The sequence below is a fragment of the Garra rufa genome, chromosome 3, assembly GCF_049309525.1.
Source record: "Garra rufa chromosome 3, GarRuf1.0, whole genome shotgun sequence".
In the NCBI taxonomy this organism is placed as follows: domain Eukaryota; kingdom Metazoa; phylum Chordata; class Actinopteri; order Cypriniformes; family Cyprinidae; genus Garra; species Garra rufa.
The window spans coordinates 46720142-46736692 of NC_133363.1; the positions used below are offsets into that span (position 1 = coordinate 46720142).

The following is a 16551-nucleotide window of genomic DNA, read 5'->3' on the forward strand; positions in this document are numbered from 1 at the left end:
TCGCGACGGAGGTTCCACCTCTCAGGACAACGGCTTTGCAAACATTGCACGTTGCTGTCTTACTTTGCGGCGTTTCGACCGTAAAATATTTCCACACAGCGGAAATGTTGTATGGCGCTCAATGCTAAACTGCTACCTGCAAACTGCAGAGGATTTCCTGAAAGGAGGCGTGTCATCTCTCTCAGTGTCTCATTGGAGCACAGACACGTCACCTAGCCCGGGATCACTTGTGAAGTCATTTCAGCATACAGCATTGTAGACATAACTCTGGATCGGAAATTTCTCCAGGTTGGATCGGAAATTTCCGATCTGTTAATTAAGCTGGTATCGGAACCCGATACCGATACTGGATCGGATCGGCCCCATCCCTAATAGTAGGGTGACCATATTCCGAGAATCCAAAAAGAGGACACCCTCCCAAGGATGCACGCATTAACTAAGCATTTGGTCAAAACTGAGGCTTAAAATGGACTTTATGAAAACTGTTTTGTCTTGTGGCAAAGTCTCCTGATCAATTTTGTCCCAAAGAAACGAGACTGTTTCCGAGAAACAAGAGTATCAACATGTTTGACTAGCTGGCCTAAAAACTTTAAAGGCATTTTTCTCTGTTTCAGTGTTGGTGTAGTTACTGCACTTTGCCTTTGGAGGGCAGCATAGGTGCAGATGGTGCACAATGCTTCCCATTTATCAAGACCACGAATGAACATCGGGTATTTTTTTTGCAATTCGTGGGTCTTTCACGTCATCAGACTGGTATCTCAGAATAATGCCGGTGGGCAGTGGCTGCATTTAAAGTGTTTAATTAATGACGGTCAGTGAAATGAGGTAAAAAACCCGGACATTTTATGATATTTTACAAAATCGCCCCGGACATTATTTTATAGCCAAAAAGGAGGACATGTCCGGGTAAAAGAGGACGTATGGTCACCCTACCTAATAGCAGCTAATGAGTTCAAGTACACGGAAAATAGCTAACTTTTGCAATGCAATATGGAGTTAGATATTTAGTAGGCAAAGTATGGAACACGACCCAGGAAAGGATAATGCAAGGACAACATTATAAATGGATGATCTTTAAAGATAAATTTAAAAAAAAAAAATTCAACTATATGATTTAGGGACTTTGTGACATTCCTTTGGCTTTACATCAGATTACAGACCAGCTAGCCAGAAAATGCTGATACCTGGGATGTTCAGAATCAGCTTGCCACACTTGCCAAGAGTGTGTGAACTCAGAAAAATGGCCAACCATAAATATTTCTTGATGTGATACAATAACCTTTCCACATATTTCCTTCCAAATTCAAGTATCTACAAAAACAGAATTATAATTGTGTTCTTTTTATATGTGTGCCAACAGCATAAGTTATTTAAGGTCTAATGCAAGTAATATTCTCTAATATATTTGTTACTGCATAATGATATGGAACGGAAAAATCAATACTGCTTGCTTTTACATTACTTCTATCGTTACTAGAGTTACTTTTTTAGAACACTTGGATGTCCTTGATTTTATTGACTCAAGTCACTTGCAACCTGCATATCTGTTAACAGTTTCCACAACATTGCATACAATGGACATTTTAGTCTGGAAATGGCCTCTACCACTAGACAAAAAAACAAAACAGGAAGTATAGTATTAGTTAGTGCACTTCACTGTGAACAGGTGACACTGAATCAGCAAGCTGCTGTCCGGCAAGTCTCAGCTTCCTCTGGTCTACATCTGGCCCGTCCAACGATTTATAAACGTCAGTAGAAAACAAAAATGTCACGAGAACACAATTAAGCATATTCCACATAATAAAGGCCTTTCTGTATCATCGTGAAATCTCCCTCTCAGAAAAACACTCAATGACGACCTCAGGGTAACACAGCCACAGCAGCACAAAGTCTTGTCATAACTCACATGTACAGACATGCACATGCACACGCAAATTTAGGGAAAAATCAAAACGATCAGAGTTCATAGGTTTCTTAACAATGAAACAGCAAAAAGTGTTGAGAAAGATGCATGCACATAAACACACATACAAGCAATGTGAGTGCATAGATGAGAAAAGCAGGGGTCATGAATTCGCTGCCTTCCTGAACATGCAGCTTGCGTCAACGCCGCTCAGCGTGTGTTCCTGTTGCCTGCTGACTCTGTGTGCGTGTTTGCATGTTTTTCTAGCTCAAGAGAGGACAAGGAAAACAGCAAAACTTGCAGACAAATATGGTATGAAAAACATTTCACGCCCTTGTTTATGGAAATATATTCCAGTAGCCAGTGTAAGCCACGCTGTTGTCAGGAAACGCTGTCCCAAGCCTTCTGACCCTAACAATTTCGTCCCGGGCCCATGAATTAAAGCAACAGCTATACCTGTGCGAGGAGTACTGAAGACTTAGACACAAAAAACACACTCTGACGCTTGACGCCGTTTCTTTAATATACACTCTAATAACTAGATATTCAGCGATATTTAGTGTAAATTTATGATCAATACATAGTCTTTAATAAATATAGCCCAGCTAAAACTAAACTAAACTGACTACAAACATTATAAAGACTTAAACAGGATTCAGCAAAGGACAAGAAACAACTGAGAAAACAGCAAAGATCATTGTGATGGAAAACTCCAAAGATTTAAGACATACCTCAGACAGACGTATAAATGAGAGTTAAGGCCTTTCCACACTGAGCGCGATGCGAAAACCCGAGGCGAATCGCAGACGAATGGTGCTTTCACACTGAGCGCGAATCGATTGTTCCCCTTTTGCTAATTAAATTCGTATATTAAATTTATCAATTTCATTCAACACAAACTATCTATAATGCTTACAAGAAAACATCTTAAAATATAAATAGTAGTAAAATTAGCATCATGCCACATTTGAAAACGGACAGTGTTTTCTTCCAGATCACATAATTCAGTGGAGAATTAATAGAAATTATATTAAGAACATGTGAGAATAACCATCTGTTCTCAGATGCAATGATAACAAGAGCACATCCTTTTCTCTCTCGTAATACTCTTCTTCTGTGTTCGTTTACACTGATTTTCGATACAGCGCCACCACTCTCGTTCTTTTGTGCAACAGCAGCTGCTCCAGGCATGTGATGTAATGCTCAAATCATATTGGATGGCCGTGTTTTCGCTTTGCAAAACTGAAAAGATTCGTCGATTTAAAAAAAAAAATACATTTAAAAAAATAATAACATTTGCTTTTTCAGTGCGTGAATGTTCGCGATCTGTGTGGAAGCATCCATAGGAATCTGTTGTTTTATTCCAGCATGTCATCACGTGCGATATTCGTTTCGCTTTTTCGTGCTCAGTGTGGAAAAGACTTTACGCTCCATTTACAATATTATACTGTATTAAATTATATTTAAGTTTACTCAAGTATGTTTTATAGGGATGTAATGATATTATCAATATCGTCATATAGTGATAGCAAAACTCTTGATATGATCATGGTCTCATGATGATACGTCTTCTGGGCAAAAAATGTATTCTAACTTATTCTAACAAAAGGTCTTTAAATTTGTGTTTTAGGCCATTATGCTTTGGCACAGTATCTGTTAAAAGAACTAAAACCAAAAGCACACTATGGCTTAACCCCTTCATCAAGTCTGTTTATCGCACTTCATCACACTCCGTTCAGGCGATCAGCTTGTGATCCGGTGTTTTCTGCATCTGAGAACGGCTCCGTTCACAGTATATGAATGCAGTGAACTCGTTTATTGCACATGCACATTTGGGAACACAACAGCCACCAGTTACGCTTTATTTTCGTGGCAGTGAGACCTGTTTTTGTAAGCCTGTTTTTACTGAAGCTGGAGTTCTTTTTCAAAATAAAAGTGCAATATGAATTACTGACAGCTAGCGGTTTAAATGGGTATTACCGCAGTCCAAATTCAAAATTTCTCTTTCAAATGTAGAAATTAGGAAAGAAGTATTTTAATTTTCCTACTGTATATACACTGTAAAAAGTTTTCACCAGTTTCAACTTAAAAACTTAAGTTTAGCAGCTGCCTTAAGATAAAGTCAAATTAAGTTATATCAACTCATTTTTATCGTAATAAGTTAAAATGACTTGTAGTTTTAAGCTGATTAAACTTAAAAACTTAAGGCAGCTGCTGAACTTAGGTTTTTAAGTTGAATCTGGTGAAAACTTTTTACAGTGTGCCTATGAAATATTAATTTTCATTTATTTTGCAGTGCAATATTTTTACAATATATGGCTATTACTGTCTTTGTCATTGTTATTATTATTATTACATATTAATCGGTTTGGTTTCCTAAAACACAAGTGTGAATGTAAATTAGACTGAGTCAGTATAATCACAAGTAAAAAGAGGGTTGAGTCAACTTTAAAGTGTAGGTACGAGTCAGTTCACTTTTTCTGACTTTTTTCAGACTTAGGTTTCTAACAACATGGGTTGGCACTTTTATTTTGAACTCTCGAAGCGCTTTAGATAGAATAATTAACTTTAAAAGTTGCAAAAAACTGTTCCAATTCTTAATTTGTCTTTTTCTTTAAATATCACAAAAAATAATGTATAGTGAACTTCAAATTGTTGTGATTTTGATATTGTTACATTCCTAATGTTTTAAGTTTACTCAAGGAAGAATGATACTGAGAAGCCATAAAAACTAAACCAGTGGCTGAATATTGAGCAATGTGTTGTAACAGGAAAGTGTTATAATAGATGAGGTTTGTAGATATCCTTTAAAAAGTGTTTCATATCTTGAGTGTATAAGTCAAAACATGATCAGCAATTTGCATGAAGCATGGGTGATGTTTCTGGATTTAGACAAATAAGGGTTATTTGAGAGATATAAGAGCCGACACGGCTCCTCACACCACTGGGTTGGGCTGTACGGATGGTTTACATATACAAACACAAATATAAACTCAGGACTCAACCTTAACACTTGTTCAGGAGGAACACTGAAAAAGTTAAACTGGACGAGGTTGTTTTTTAAAAAGGCACAGGTGGCATAATCTTTTAAACATAAATATATTATCATAGAAAACTGTGCCACACTCAAAGTTGAGGCTTCTCTTTACATCATACTCTTTACACCTGCATGACTTTTTACTTCAGAAAATAAAGATATTTTTTGTCCATACTGTGAAAGTCAACAGTAACCAAAACCATTTGGTTAAGAACAACCTTCAACGCATATTTTGTTTTATACTGAATATGGTCACAATCCAAAAAATGCTGGGGGGTTTTCAATCCAATTTTGGGTCAAAATATGGATTAACCCAACTCTTGGGTTAAAAATTTTATTTAAAAAAAATTTACCCCAACAGTCGGGTTAGTCCATATTTGCCCTGAAGTAGAGTTGAAATAACCCAGCATTTTTTAGAGTACATATAGGAGTGTACATGATAACAAAATTTTGACTTTTGGGTAAATTATTCCTTTATTAGCATCTCAGATCCTATTTGCTTGTAGTCTGCATTCTAGTTCTTTCTGCTTATACACCACTCTCCAGGTTCATTAAATTCAAATTAGTGCAGCTGTAACTATAAAGTTAATGTTACACTGGATGACAGCATTGCTCCAAAGTTTTCCTTCAGGTGAATAAAATCTAATGAAAACGGTTTTCAGGGCTCAATAACCTTTCAGTGCTGCATGAAAGTGACGAAATTGAAATAAATCTTTTTTTTTTTTTGCATCATAAAATTTTATTATTAACAGCAACAGTAATTTTAATGTTATTATTAAAATTATTATTACTACTTTGAGAGATTTTGAACATCTCAGAGCGATATTTTTTTATTTTTTTATATGAGTGGAAAATGGAAATTACAACTTTTTCTGCTTCACATTTTTTAAGTTATTATAATAAATTCTACTTTATACATCATCCAAGCATCCATTATATGTACTAAACATATAAGGAATTATTTCCATATAATGGACTTCTATGGGACCCAAGAGTTTGAACTTCCAAAATTGAGATTCAGCGCAGCTTCAAAAAGCTCTAAACAATCCCAACCGAGGAATAAGGTTCTTATCTAGTGAAACAATCAGTTTCTAAAGTTAGAGGACAAAATGAGATGAGAGAGTTTTTCGACATACCCTAACTGTCTTGAATCGGAATACGCAGAGCTAGACAAGACAAGCATTTTAGGTTTAAAAGTATATACATTTTATTTTTTTTAGAAAATGACTAATCGTTTCACTAGATAAGAACCTTATTCCTCGGCTGGTAACGTTCAGAGCCCTTTGAAGTTGCACTGAAACTGCATTTTGAAAGTTTAAACTCGTGGGCACCATAGATGTCCACTATATGGGGATAATCCCTAAAATGTTTTTCCTCAATAAACAATTTCTTTATGACTGAAGAAAGAAAAACACGAACATCTTGGATGTCAACGGGGTGAGTACATTATCTGTAAATTTTTGTTCTGGAAGTAAACTATTTCTTTAAAACAAGTGAAAATATTCATTTACTTGTCCTAAAGACAAGAAGCAGGAAATGCATAACATCAAGCACTAATAAATTCATCAATCATACTGTAAACAAATCCTCCCACATGACAAACAAGTAGACACTCACATTTGGTGGCACGTGTGCAGTAAAAACAAGAAATTTAAACAAAGCAAGTGAGCATGCAAATGTCCCAAATGCAAAAAAAGAAATTTGAAACCAAACAATGGGAGAGGATCCAGCGGGAAGAGACGGCAGTGAGAAAAACAGACACAGTAATGGATGGAGATAGTAAATGTGTGCGTGTGAGAGACTTAATCAATCTCACTGTTGTCTTAGGATGGAGCCAAGGGAAGCACCAGGGATGTCTGGTTATAATCACCTGTCAGCCGTTTACACACGCGGACAATTTACAGAACACTAGGCTAACCTCTCAGACATCATGTGACGTCACAAAACTGTTGTCAGAAAGCAAGTGTGCACCAGCACCCGTAATTACAGCCTGTTTTAAAGAGCTCGTCCCTCTTACTTTTAACAGCCCACATCTAGAGCAAAGTAAAAGTTATTTGGAAAAAAGATATAGAGGTCAAGTACAAGCAATTTCCTAATTAAAACGGCAATATAATGGGAAAAAAAGGAACCCAGCTGAGATCGCTTCTCCATTTTTATTATTTTTCCATTGCTGAGGTGCTGCGTGTGTAAACGTTGTTTTTCTAGACCACTTCCCATTGGGAACTCAAACTGGTGAATTCTTCTGAATTCTTGCTTTCCATAATAGGAGCTTGGGGGACGGTGTGAAGTGATTCACAATATCTTATATATACACAGGCCAAATACTCCTGACAATAGAAAAAGCACAACTTAGTTATTCTTAGAGAAAGTCAGACTGTTTATATAATTATATGTGCCCTCTAAGACAAGAAACAATATTAGTACTGCTCATACCTTGTTTAAACCCCTAATCTTTGGAAACCACATGGATGCTAGCATAAATTGAGCAGCTTCTTCAGTAAAAGTACAATATTACTTTATATAAGGAAGTTTTGCGAGTTCAGAACTACCATTTGTGGCAAAGACGATAAAAAATTATTTACTCACCCTCAAGCCATCCTAGGTGTATATGTGACCCTGGACCACAAAACCAGTCTTAAGTAGCATGGGTATAGTTGTAGCAATAGCCAAAAATACATGGAATGGGTCAAAATTATCCATTTTTCTTTTATGGCAAAAATCATTAGGATATTAAGTAAAGACCATGTTCCATGAAGATATTTTGTAAATTTTCTACCATAAACATATCAAAACTTAATTTTCCATTAGCAATATGTATTAAGAACATAATTTGTACAAATTTAAAGGCGATTTTCTCAATATTTTTATTTTATTTTTGCATCCTTAGATTCCAGATTTTCAAATAGTTACATCTGGCCAAATATTATCCTATCCTAACAAACCATACATCAATGGAACGCTTGTTTATTCAGCTTTAAAATTTTGTATAAATTTTATTTTCGAAAAAATTACTTATGACTGGTTTTGTGGTCCAGGGTCACATATGTGACCCTGGACCACAAAACCAGTCTTAAGTCGCTGGGGTATATTTGTAGCAATAGCCAAAAATACATTGCATGGGTCAAAATTTTTGATTTTCTTTTATGCCAAAAATCATTAAGAAATTAAGTAAAGTTCATGTTCCATGAAGATTTTTTGTAAAATTCCTACTGTAAACATATCAAAATGTAATTTTTGATTTGTAATATGCATTGTTCAGAACCTAATTTGGACAACTTTAAAGGTGATTTTCTCAGTCTTTTAGACTTTTTTGCATCCTCAGATTTCTGATTTCAAATAGATGTATCTCAGCCAAATATTGTCCTATCCTAACAAACCATACATCAATAGAAGCTTATTTATTGAGCTTTCATATGATGTATAAATCTCAGTTTTGTCAAATTTAACCTTATGACTGGTTTTGTGGTCCAGGGTCACATGAGAGTTTTTTCAGATGAATACAATCGGAGTTATATTTAAAAAATGTCTTGGCTTTTCCTAGTTTTATAATAGAAGTGAATAGCTGTTGATTGTCAATAGTCTAATAAAGTTTTAAATATGGATATTTTTCTTACAAAAATGCATCAATTCGCTTGTTTGATGGATAGATACACTTTATTGGACTTCAAAATCTCAACAACCATTTACTGCTGATACAAAGCTCAGAAGAGCCAGGACATTTTTAAAATACCTCTGATTGTATTCATCTTATAAAGAAAGTCATATACATCTTGGCTTGAGGGTGAGTAAACCATGGGGTAATTATCTTTTTCTGGGTTAATTATCTCTTTAAGTATTTTGGTTTTTACATGTATGCTAAGCACAAGAAACTGGAAACTTTTAAGTGACTTTTTTATATTTGCATGGTTGTTGTTTTTTTACTTCAGCCATTAAGGAACCACCCAGAACACCCTAGCAACCATATAGCAACTTGCTAAAATGACAAAAAAACTTCATGGAAACCACCCAAAACATCCTAGCATCATGGTGGCAAATTTTGGGCAGGCATCATAAAATGTAAAAACGTAGTGTGAAGTCTATGAAAACGAAACAAGTGGAGTGGAACATCATTCATCTGGGACAAAAATCCCATGAGAGAGGTTAGCTCAGTCCACAAACGAGACTATATGTTAGAGGAAGCGGGCGCCTGTTAAATGTAGAGACTTAATCCATCAGTGCAGACAGGTGTCTAAATAGTCTCCAGTGAATTGCCCTTTCAGCCTAAAATGAGATAATGGAGCCATCAGCTGATGAATTAGAGGTGTGTATTTGTGTGAGAGAGATAAACACGCATACAACGAACTTGGGAGGCAACAGCAATACTGTGACTGTGTTGTGTGCCATTACTGGTAGCACCCTTTCCATCTAGGTCAACGAGACTCAAGGGACAGTTCACCTAAAAATGAATTATCTATCATTATTTACTTACCCTCATGTCGTTCCAAACCTGCATGACCTTCTTTCTTCTGCGATTGAACACAAAATATAAAATCTGAAGTGTTTTTGGTCTGAACAATGAATGTTAGTGGGGTCTAATGTTGTTTAGATTACATGGGGAAAACATACTTCAAAATATCTAGTTTTTTGTTTCACAGTACTACCTATTCTTTTAAATGCACAATTAAAACATTGAGTTTCTACGCATTAACTCAGTCAAATGTTCACCGCAGACTCCTTGTGAAACTTGGACTTGTCAATCACTGACAGCAGAAAGGTGAAAAGGTGAGATTAACAGAGTGAAGAATAAGACGAGGGCATGAGGGGTAGGGGTGTAAATCGGAGCCTTCAAGACGATTCGATACGATACCGATTTCTTAAGCCAACGATTCGATTATTTCCGATACTTCAGAATTCCCTGTGATACGATGCGATTCGATTCGATTCAATACTAGATATTTTTACATGATATCTATTAAGTTTCAAATAAATCAACAAAAATAGTAAATAATTTGCCTTTTATTGAGAATACAGAAACAGTATTCTATTCACATAATGTGTATGTTACACTAAAGCAGTTGTGCTCAATGCACTGCAAATAGAACAGCAAATATAAGTTACTGCATCTACAAAGTGCAATCAGATAAATTGTAATAAGAAAAAAAAAAAAAAAAAGGCTAATGCTTATAGTGCAGGTCTACTATGGCCAATTAGCCTATTCACTGTTTTAAAAAAAGTTTCATTTATACAAAATTGGTTACATTTTGAAAATACAATTTGCATCTTATTAAGAGGTAATGGTCACACATCCTTTGCAGTAGATGAACTGCAAATAGAACACTACTCCACAAAATCAGTTCAAAATCATCGCTCTTGAAAGTCAGACAACAACGTGAGGTGTGTGAACATGAACAACATCATAGATGGACTGTGAAACGAAAGTAACGCGTGTGAAGTAGAAGACAATAATGAGGTTAGCGCCACCCGCAGCTTAGGAGAAGGTAGTACGCTTACGTCGGAGCCATAGACAGTAAAAGAAAGGTCGGAACGGATTCTAAAAATAGACAAGTGAACAAACAGGTGGCAAAATAAACGCATTAATCGATACTCTTGCGGACGAATCGATGCATTGAATCGGCGGCTGCATAATCGATGCATCGATACGAATCGATTAATATTTACACCCCTAATGAGGGGAGAATTACAACACGCTCATTTACTGATGCGGATGTGATTTAATGGACCGCACCAATCAATCACACTACAAAATGAGGACAACATGAGGGGAGTACGAGTTTGAGCATGCAGATGTTTCAAGCTGGTGTACAGGGAATATACGCTAACCAGCCTCCAGTAAATCCCCAACCAATGTTCAACTCAGCTGCAGGATATTGCGCAAGTATGGTGCAAATAGAAAAACACTGGTATGGAGCTCCATGACATTTTGTTCAGCATTTAAACAACGTTTCCAACCACTTTTCCTGTTCTGGTCTTACCACAGTGATTCCCTGTGATTACAAAACTCGGAGTGACCTGAGGAGTCACTCCCAATGCATGACAAGTTCCCGCGAATAACTCATGGCTCTTTTCACTCACATCTCTTGTGAATTGGTAATGGACTAAAGAGCAATCATAAAGAAAGACTTGCGTATAAAAACAGCTGCACAAGTCTGGTGCATTTCTCTATCTCCATCTTACTGTCTCGAAAGCTTTTTAGATTTTCCAATTCCTCCATTTCATTACTCTTTCCATGTTGACCACCTAAACGTTCTTACTTCCCAAATGTTGATGTTATTTACTCTTGTCTGCATTGCTACTTGAACATAACATGTAAAATGTAAACAACTGTTATTAATTATTACAATGAAATTTGCAATTTCCAAAAATGACAATAATTTAGGTTGTGTTAGCATAATGAATATTATGAGATGAGCACAAAGATTTTTAGGACTACCCTCAACAAAAGATTTTTCTGGTCGACTAGTAGTCGTTCATTTTAAGGATTAGTCGACTTTTAGCTGCACGTTTAAGAAACCATATAAATCATAATAATGAGCCTTTAATTGCCTGCATAGTCTAATAAGTGCTCGTGCGCATACAAAAAAAGCTTGCCACAGCGCAGCGGCAGATATAATAATTATGAATGTTTTAGGGAAAAACAGCAAGGAGGCTGCATTAACGGTTTAATCATTTATTGATAAACAAGCACTTTCTTTCTGCATGTTTCATATGGATTACATAATCTAGGAATATTTGTTTACTATTTGAATTTGTTCATTTAAAAGTAGACATTTCACTCTCTATGGCTAGCCTATATTTTCATGTCTGTAAGGCAAGTATACATAGAGTATTGAAGTTTTGCGCTTAAGTTCACAGAGACTGAGACGTCAGGAAGTGCATCCTGTTTGCTTTCGTTATTATACAAAAGCGCAACGTTTCGTTGTTATTCTGAGTGAACACAAATAAACAGAGTCTTTACAGATTTAAAAGATGTATTACTTCTATTTGTATGACCAAAAATTTGTATTTTAAGAGCAAGTGACCGCAGCGGCACCTCCGTCTGTCATGCAGTTAAAGCGCTACTATTCAGCTTCCACACTCCACAGAGACACTTCAATAGCGCACATTAGACTGAGTGGCTGTGTAAAGTTGCTAACACTTCTACATTTTATATATTTATGTTTTTTTATCCAAAACAAATATTAATAAACAAGAGAGTAAAGGAGAAGTCCAATTCCAGAACAAAAAATTACAGAAAATGTACTCACCCCCTTCTCATCCAAGATGTTTTTTGGGATGTCTTTTGGGATTGTTTGAAGCTATATTTAAACTGAATTTTGGAAGTTCAAACTCAGGGCACCATAGAAGTCCACTATATGGAGAAATATCCTGAAATGTTTTCCTCAAAAAAATTATTTCTTTACGACTGAAGAAAGAAAGACATGAACATCTTGGATGACAAGGGGGTGAGTACATTATCAGTCAATTTTTGTTCTGGAAGTGAACTACTCCTTTAAATAACGTATAAACAACAAATAATTTAATGCAATAATACTTTGCCTCCCTTAAGGCGGCCGTACACGGTGCGAATTCGGACAGTCGGAAGACCGTATGGTCACGCACACGTCACGAGTGACTTTTTTTACGGACGCAGTGGTACACGGCACGATTTTAAAACCTGCCGATTTCCGAGGCAATCACATTCTGAGAGGAAGGCTGTGTATAATATACTGTGTATGTACTGTTCAATAAAACTGCTCTCTGTCTATCTCATAACTGCATATAAAAAATATGAGCTGTGACAATTTGCTACACATGCAGGAACCGTCGGATCACCATTGCGTGTGTACACTCGTTGCAAACTTGACAAAACTTCACCTCTACAGCAGTGCTAACATGCATTAAATTAAAGACATTGGAACTGCAATGCTACAGCACTGTACAGCATTGTAATGTATGTTTTAACGTAGTATTATGCACGTCGAGGGGGCTAGTTGGCCACCACTGTAGAAAACAATAGGTGATCGATCAACGATCGATACCTCATACAGCGAGTTTATCCTCTTTCTCAATAGTCCAAGTCACCGTGTGGCGCTGTCATGTTCATCTTCTGTGGTTTTCTTTAGCTTCTGATTGGTCATTTGCCGTTTGCTCAACAAATCAGCTCTTTCAACAGCACACATGTCACGTCTTCAATCCGACAGCTCCCGAAGTTTTTTGACATGTTTAAAAATGATCGTGAGGTCGTGAAGTGCTCGTAAGGCACTCTGCTCGTCTCGTAAGTTGTCATACACCATACGAGCTCCGACCATACGAGAAGAGACGATTCCCTCCGATAACCACAAAAATCGCATGCGAGCTCGTACGACCTCAAAAATCGCACCGTGTACGCCCGCCTTTAAGCTCACGTACGAGATGGAAAAGCCTACTTCACAGTGACTGCTTCATTATCTTGTCCCTGTTCACCAACATTTATATAGGTCAAACGGGTGAAAATGACTAATTACAAAGTAAACAACCTGGACATCACTTTGGCCCATGAATCGAAATAAACAGACTTGAAACATGAAATGATCCGTGAATAAATGGTTTTTAGTGAGTAAATGAAAGCTGCAGCGCAGTGCCTGTCACTTTTATATATTTATTGTGTTTACAAAGTATTTGATGACTAATGAGTGGAAAGGAAAGTAACCATTAATAATTATAATGGCCTAACCACAGTTCACGCTAATAAATTAAAAGGCATGCAAAATATTGTTACAACACTGTTACAGTTATTTTCTGAAGCAATGCCAAATGGTTAAAAATAAACCTTGATGTGACTTGATTTTAACTTGATGTTAATACAAGCATATTAAAAAAAAAAAAACAAAGATATCGCAGATTTGTCCTCTGGTTGATCATTTTTTTTAAAAAGTAAAAAAATAAAAATAAAATCCACACACGGAGGGGATTTGCCTCCTTATTTCATAAGACACCACACACTGCTAAGCCTGCAAGATCCACCAACACCCCCACAACAACTCCAGCGAGTGATCCACAGGAGAGGATGAATCAGAATTTGCCAGGCAAAAACAGCAACAGGGTATACGGTTGAGATCTGTGAGGGTCTTAGGTGGCAAAATATTTTATAAATAGCGAGTATGATAAGTTTAAAAAAATGATGTAGCGATAGCGGGCTTTAATCTACCCAGGGCTAATTTGAATGCACAGAAGGGCCGATGACACCTACATAAAACGCCTCTTTCACAGCTTTGCAGCGCTATGAATGTGTGTCAATCAATACGAGCTACGTTTGCTCTGTAGTGGGCCGATGAACAACTGTTCCCTACACACAAAAGCCATGCTATTTAATCTTATTACAATACAATAAGCATGTAACAATCACTGCTCCTCAAGCTCCTTTACAAAGCAAAAGTTTGCATTTCAGTGGCAAAACGAAAGCATCGACAACAGAAATATAGAAGATAAAGGGATATTTCTCACAAAAAAAATATATTTTTTCATCATTTCCTCACCCTCATGTCGTTTCCCTATGACCTACTTTCATCCGTGGAAGACAGAAAGACAGAGACATTTGGCAAAATGCTAGGAACTGTCAGCTTCAGTAACCGTTCATGTGCATCTTTTCTCCATTCAATGAACATGAACAGTGACCAAGGCTTTTATTCCGCACAACACCTTTTGTGTTTCACTAAAGAAAGAAAGTCAGGTTTGGTAAAACGTAAGGGTTGAACATCAGGTGAACTGCGGCTTTAACTCTATAAAGCCTACTGTATACTATTTTAAGACCAAAAATTGTAAATACCAAAGCTTTGCTGATAAACCTGTTGCACACAATCTCGGACCGATAGTTCTCACTTTTTAGTAAGTAAAAAGTCATTTAGAATATTTCTAAAATGTTTGCCTTCAGGTCATGGTACACATGTCTTTTTGCTGTGAAATATTTAAAGATTTGTACTGTTAGAAAAGGAAAGGAAAGGAAAGGAAAGGAAAGGAAAAGAAAGGAAAGGAAAGGAAAGGAAAGGAAAGGAAAGGAAAGGAAAGGAAAGGAAAGGAAAGGAAAGGAAAGGAAAGGAAAGGAAAGGAAAGGAGGTGAAGTGAGGCCAAGTATGGTGACCCATACTAGGAATTTGTGCTCTGCATTTAACTAGCTTTCAGAAAAGCTTTGACTGTTAGTAATACTTCAAGACAAACATTACCTTTTTTTTTAAAGAAAAACCCTGTTAAAATGTACAGATCAAATATGATACAACAGGTTTTTGAAGAGCATTATTTAGCACATTTCTAAAATGTTTGCCTTCAGGTCATGGTACATGTGTTTTTGCTGTGAAATATTTAATGATTTATATGAAGTAATGTTAGAAAAGCTTTAGGATTGTTAGAAATATTTCAAGACAAACTTTAACTGGACTAAAGCAACTTAGGTTTACTTGATGTTGATTTTTTTTTTTGAGAAAAAAACAAATGTATGGATCAATTTATATTTGTATATTTGTAGCAATAGCCAAAAATACATTGTATGGGTCAAAATTTACCTTTAATTTATGCCAAAAATCATTAGGATATTAAGTAACGATCATGTTCCATGAAGATATTTTGTAAATTCCCTACCGTAAATATATCAAAACTTAATTTTTGATTAGTAATATGCATTGCTAAGAACTTTATTTGGACCACTTTCAAGGCGATTTTCTCTCTCTCTTTTTTTTTTTTTTTTTTTTTGCACCCACTGATTCCAGAAATATTCAAATAGTTGTCTCCACCAAATTTTGTCATATCCTAACAAACCATACATGAATGGAAAGCTTATTCAGCTTTCAGATTATGCATACATCTTCATTTCAACTGGTTTTGTGGTCCTGGGTCACCTATAGGGGCCATAAAAAGTCATGATGTATCAAATGTGTTTTACGTTTTGTATCATACAGGCAAACTTTAATTTTTATACATCTCTAAATGTTCAGAAAAAAATAAGGTTAAGAAAATTAACATTGCATCTGAATGTGAAAAGGGACTCTTGCATGTATTGTGCAAGTTCTAAGCGTGTCAGACGTCAAACCAACAGCTAAACAGAGTAACATGACATGCAACCCTCTGTTAAAGCCCAAAATGTAGCCTACAGATAGTCAGGGGGAAGAAAGCCCGTGGGTTTCCTCTCATGATGGTGTGAGCCGTGACATGTAAGCAGAACTGAAGGCACAACTGAGAGAATTGCTGGGTTACTCATCAAACTCAGCGCACGTACATGGTCGCCCACGACTCGACTATCTATCTACACTGCGCCTATAGGGCCTATTCTGCACAGACAGAGGTGTTAAAATGAGATTTCAGGCTCATCAAACCCCGCCGCTTCTCTGCAACAGGAAACGTCGAGGCCTTTTCTGAAAGTTGAGGAAGTGAGCGTGCAGTGATGAGCAGGAATTTCTCGCACTGGGTGCGACAGACTTTTCAGTTTCGGGCAGTGGGGCGGAAAATAATAAACTGTCTGCTCATTTACGTTACAATCATGCAACATCAAATAACCTGTCGTAGTAAGGGCTTGTTGTTGTAGCGAATAAATATGAGTAGCCGCAGCGAGCGCTGCAAAAAAATAATATTTATCAGTCACAACTTGGGTTCTCAAACAACAAGA

The 16551-nt window shown here is 36.5% G+C and overlaps 1 protein-coding gene across 1 annotated transcript in view; it reads right to left on the reverse strand.

Annotated features, from left to right (window-relative positions):
- arrb2b (arrestin, beta 2b) overlaps nt 1-16551 on the reverse strand; it is a 63491-nt gene that overhangs the window by 46322 nt on the left and 618 nt on the right. The gene's annotated exons all lie outside the window — the stretch shown is intronic.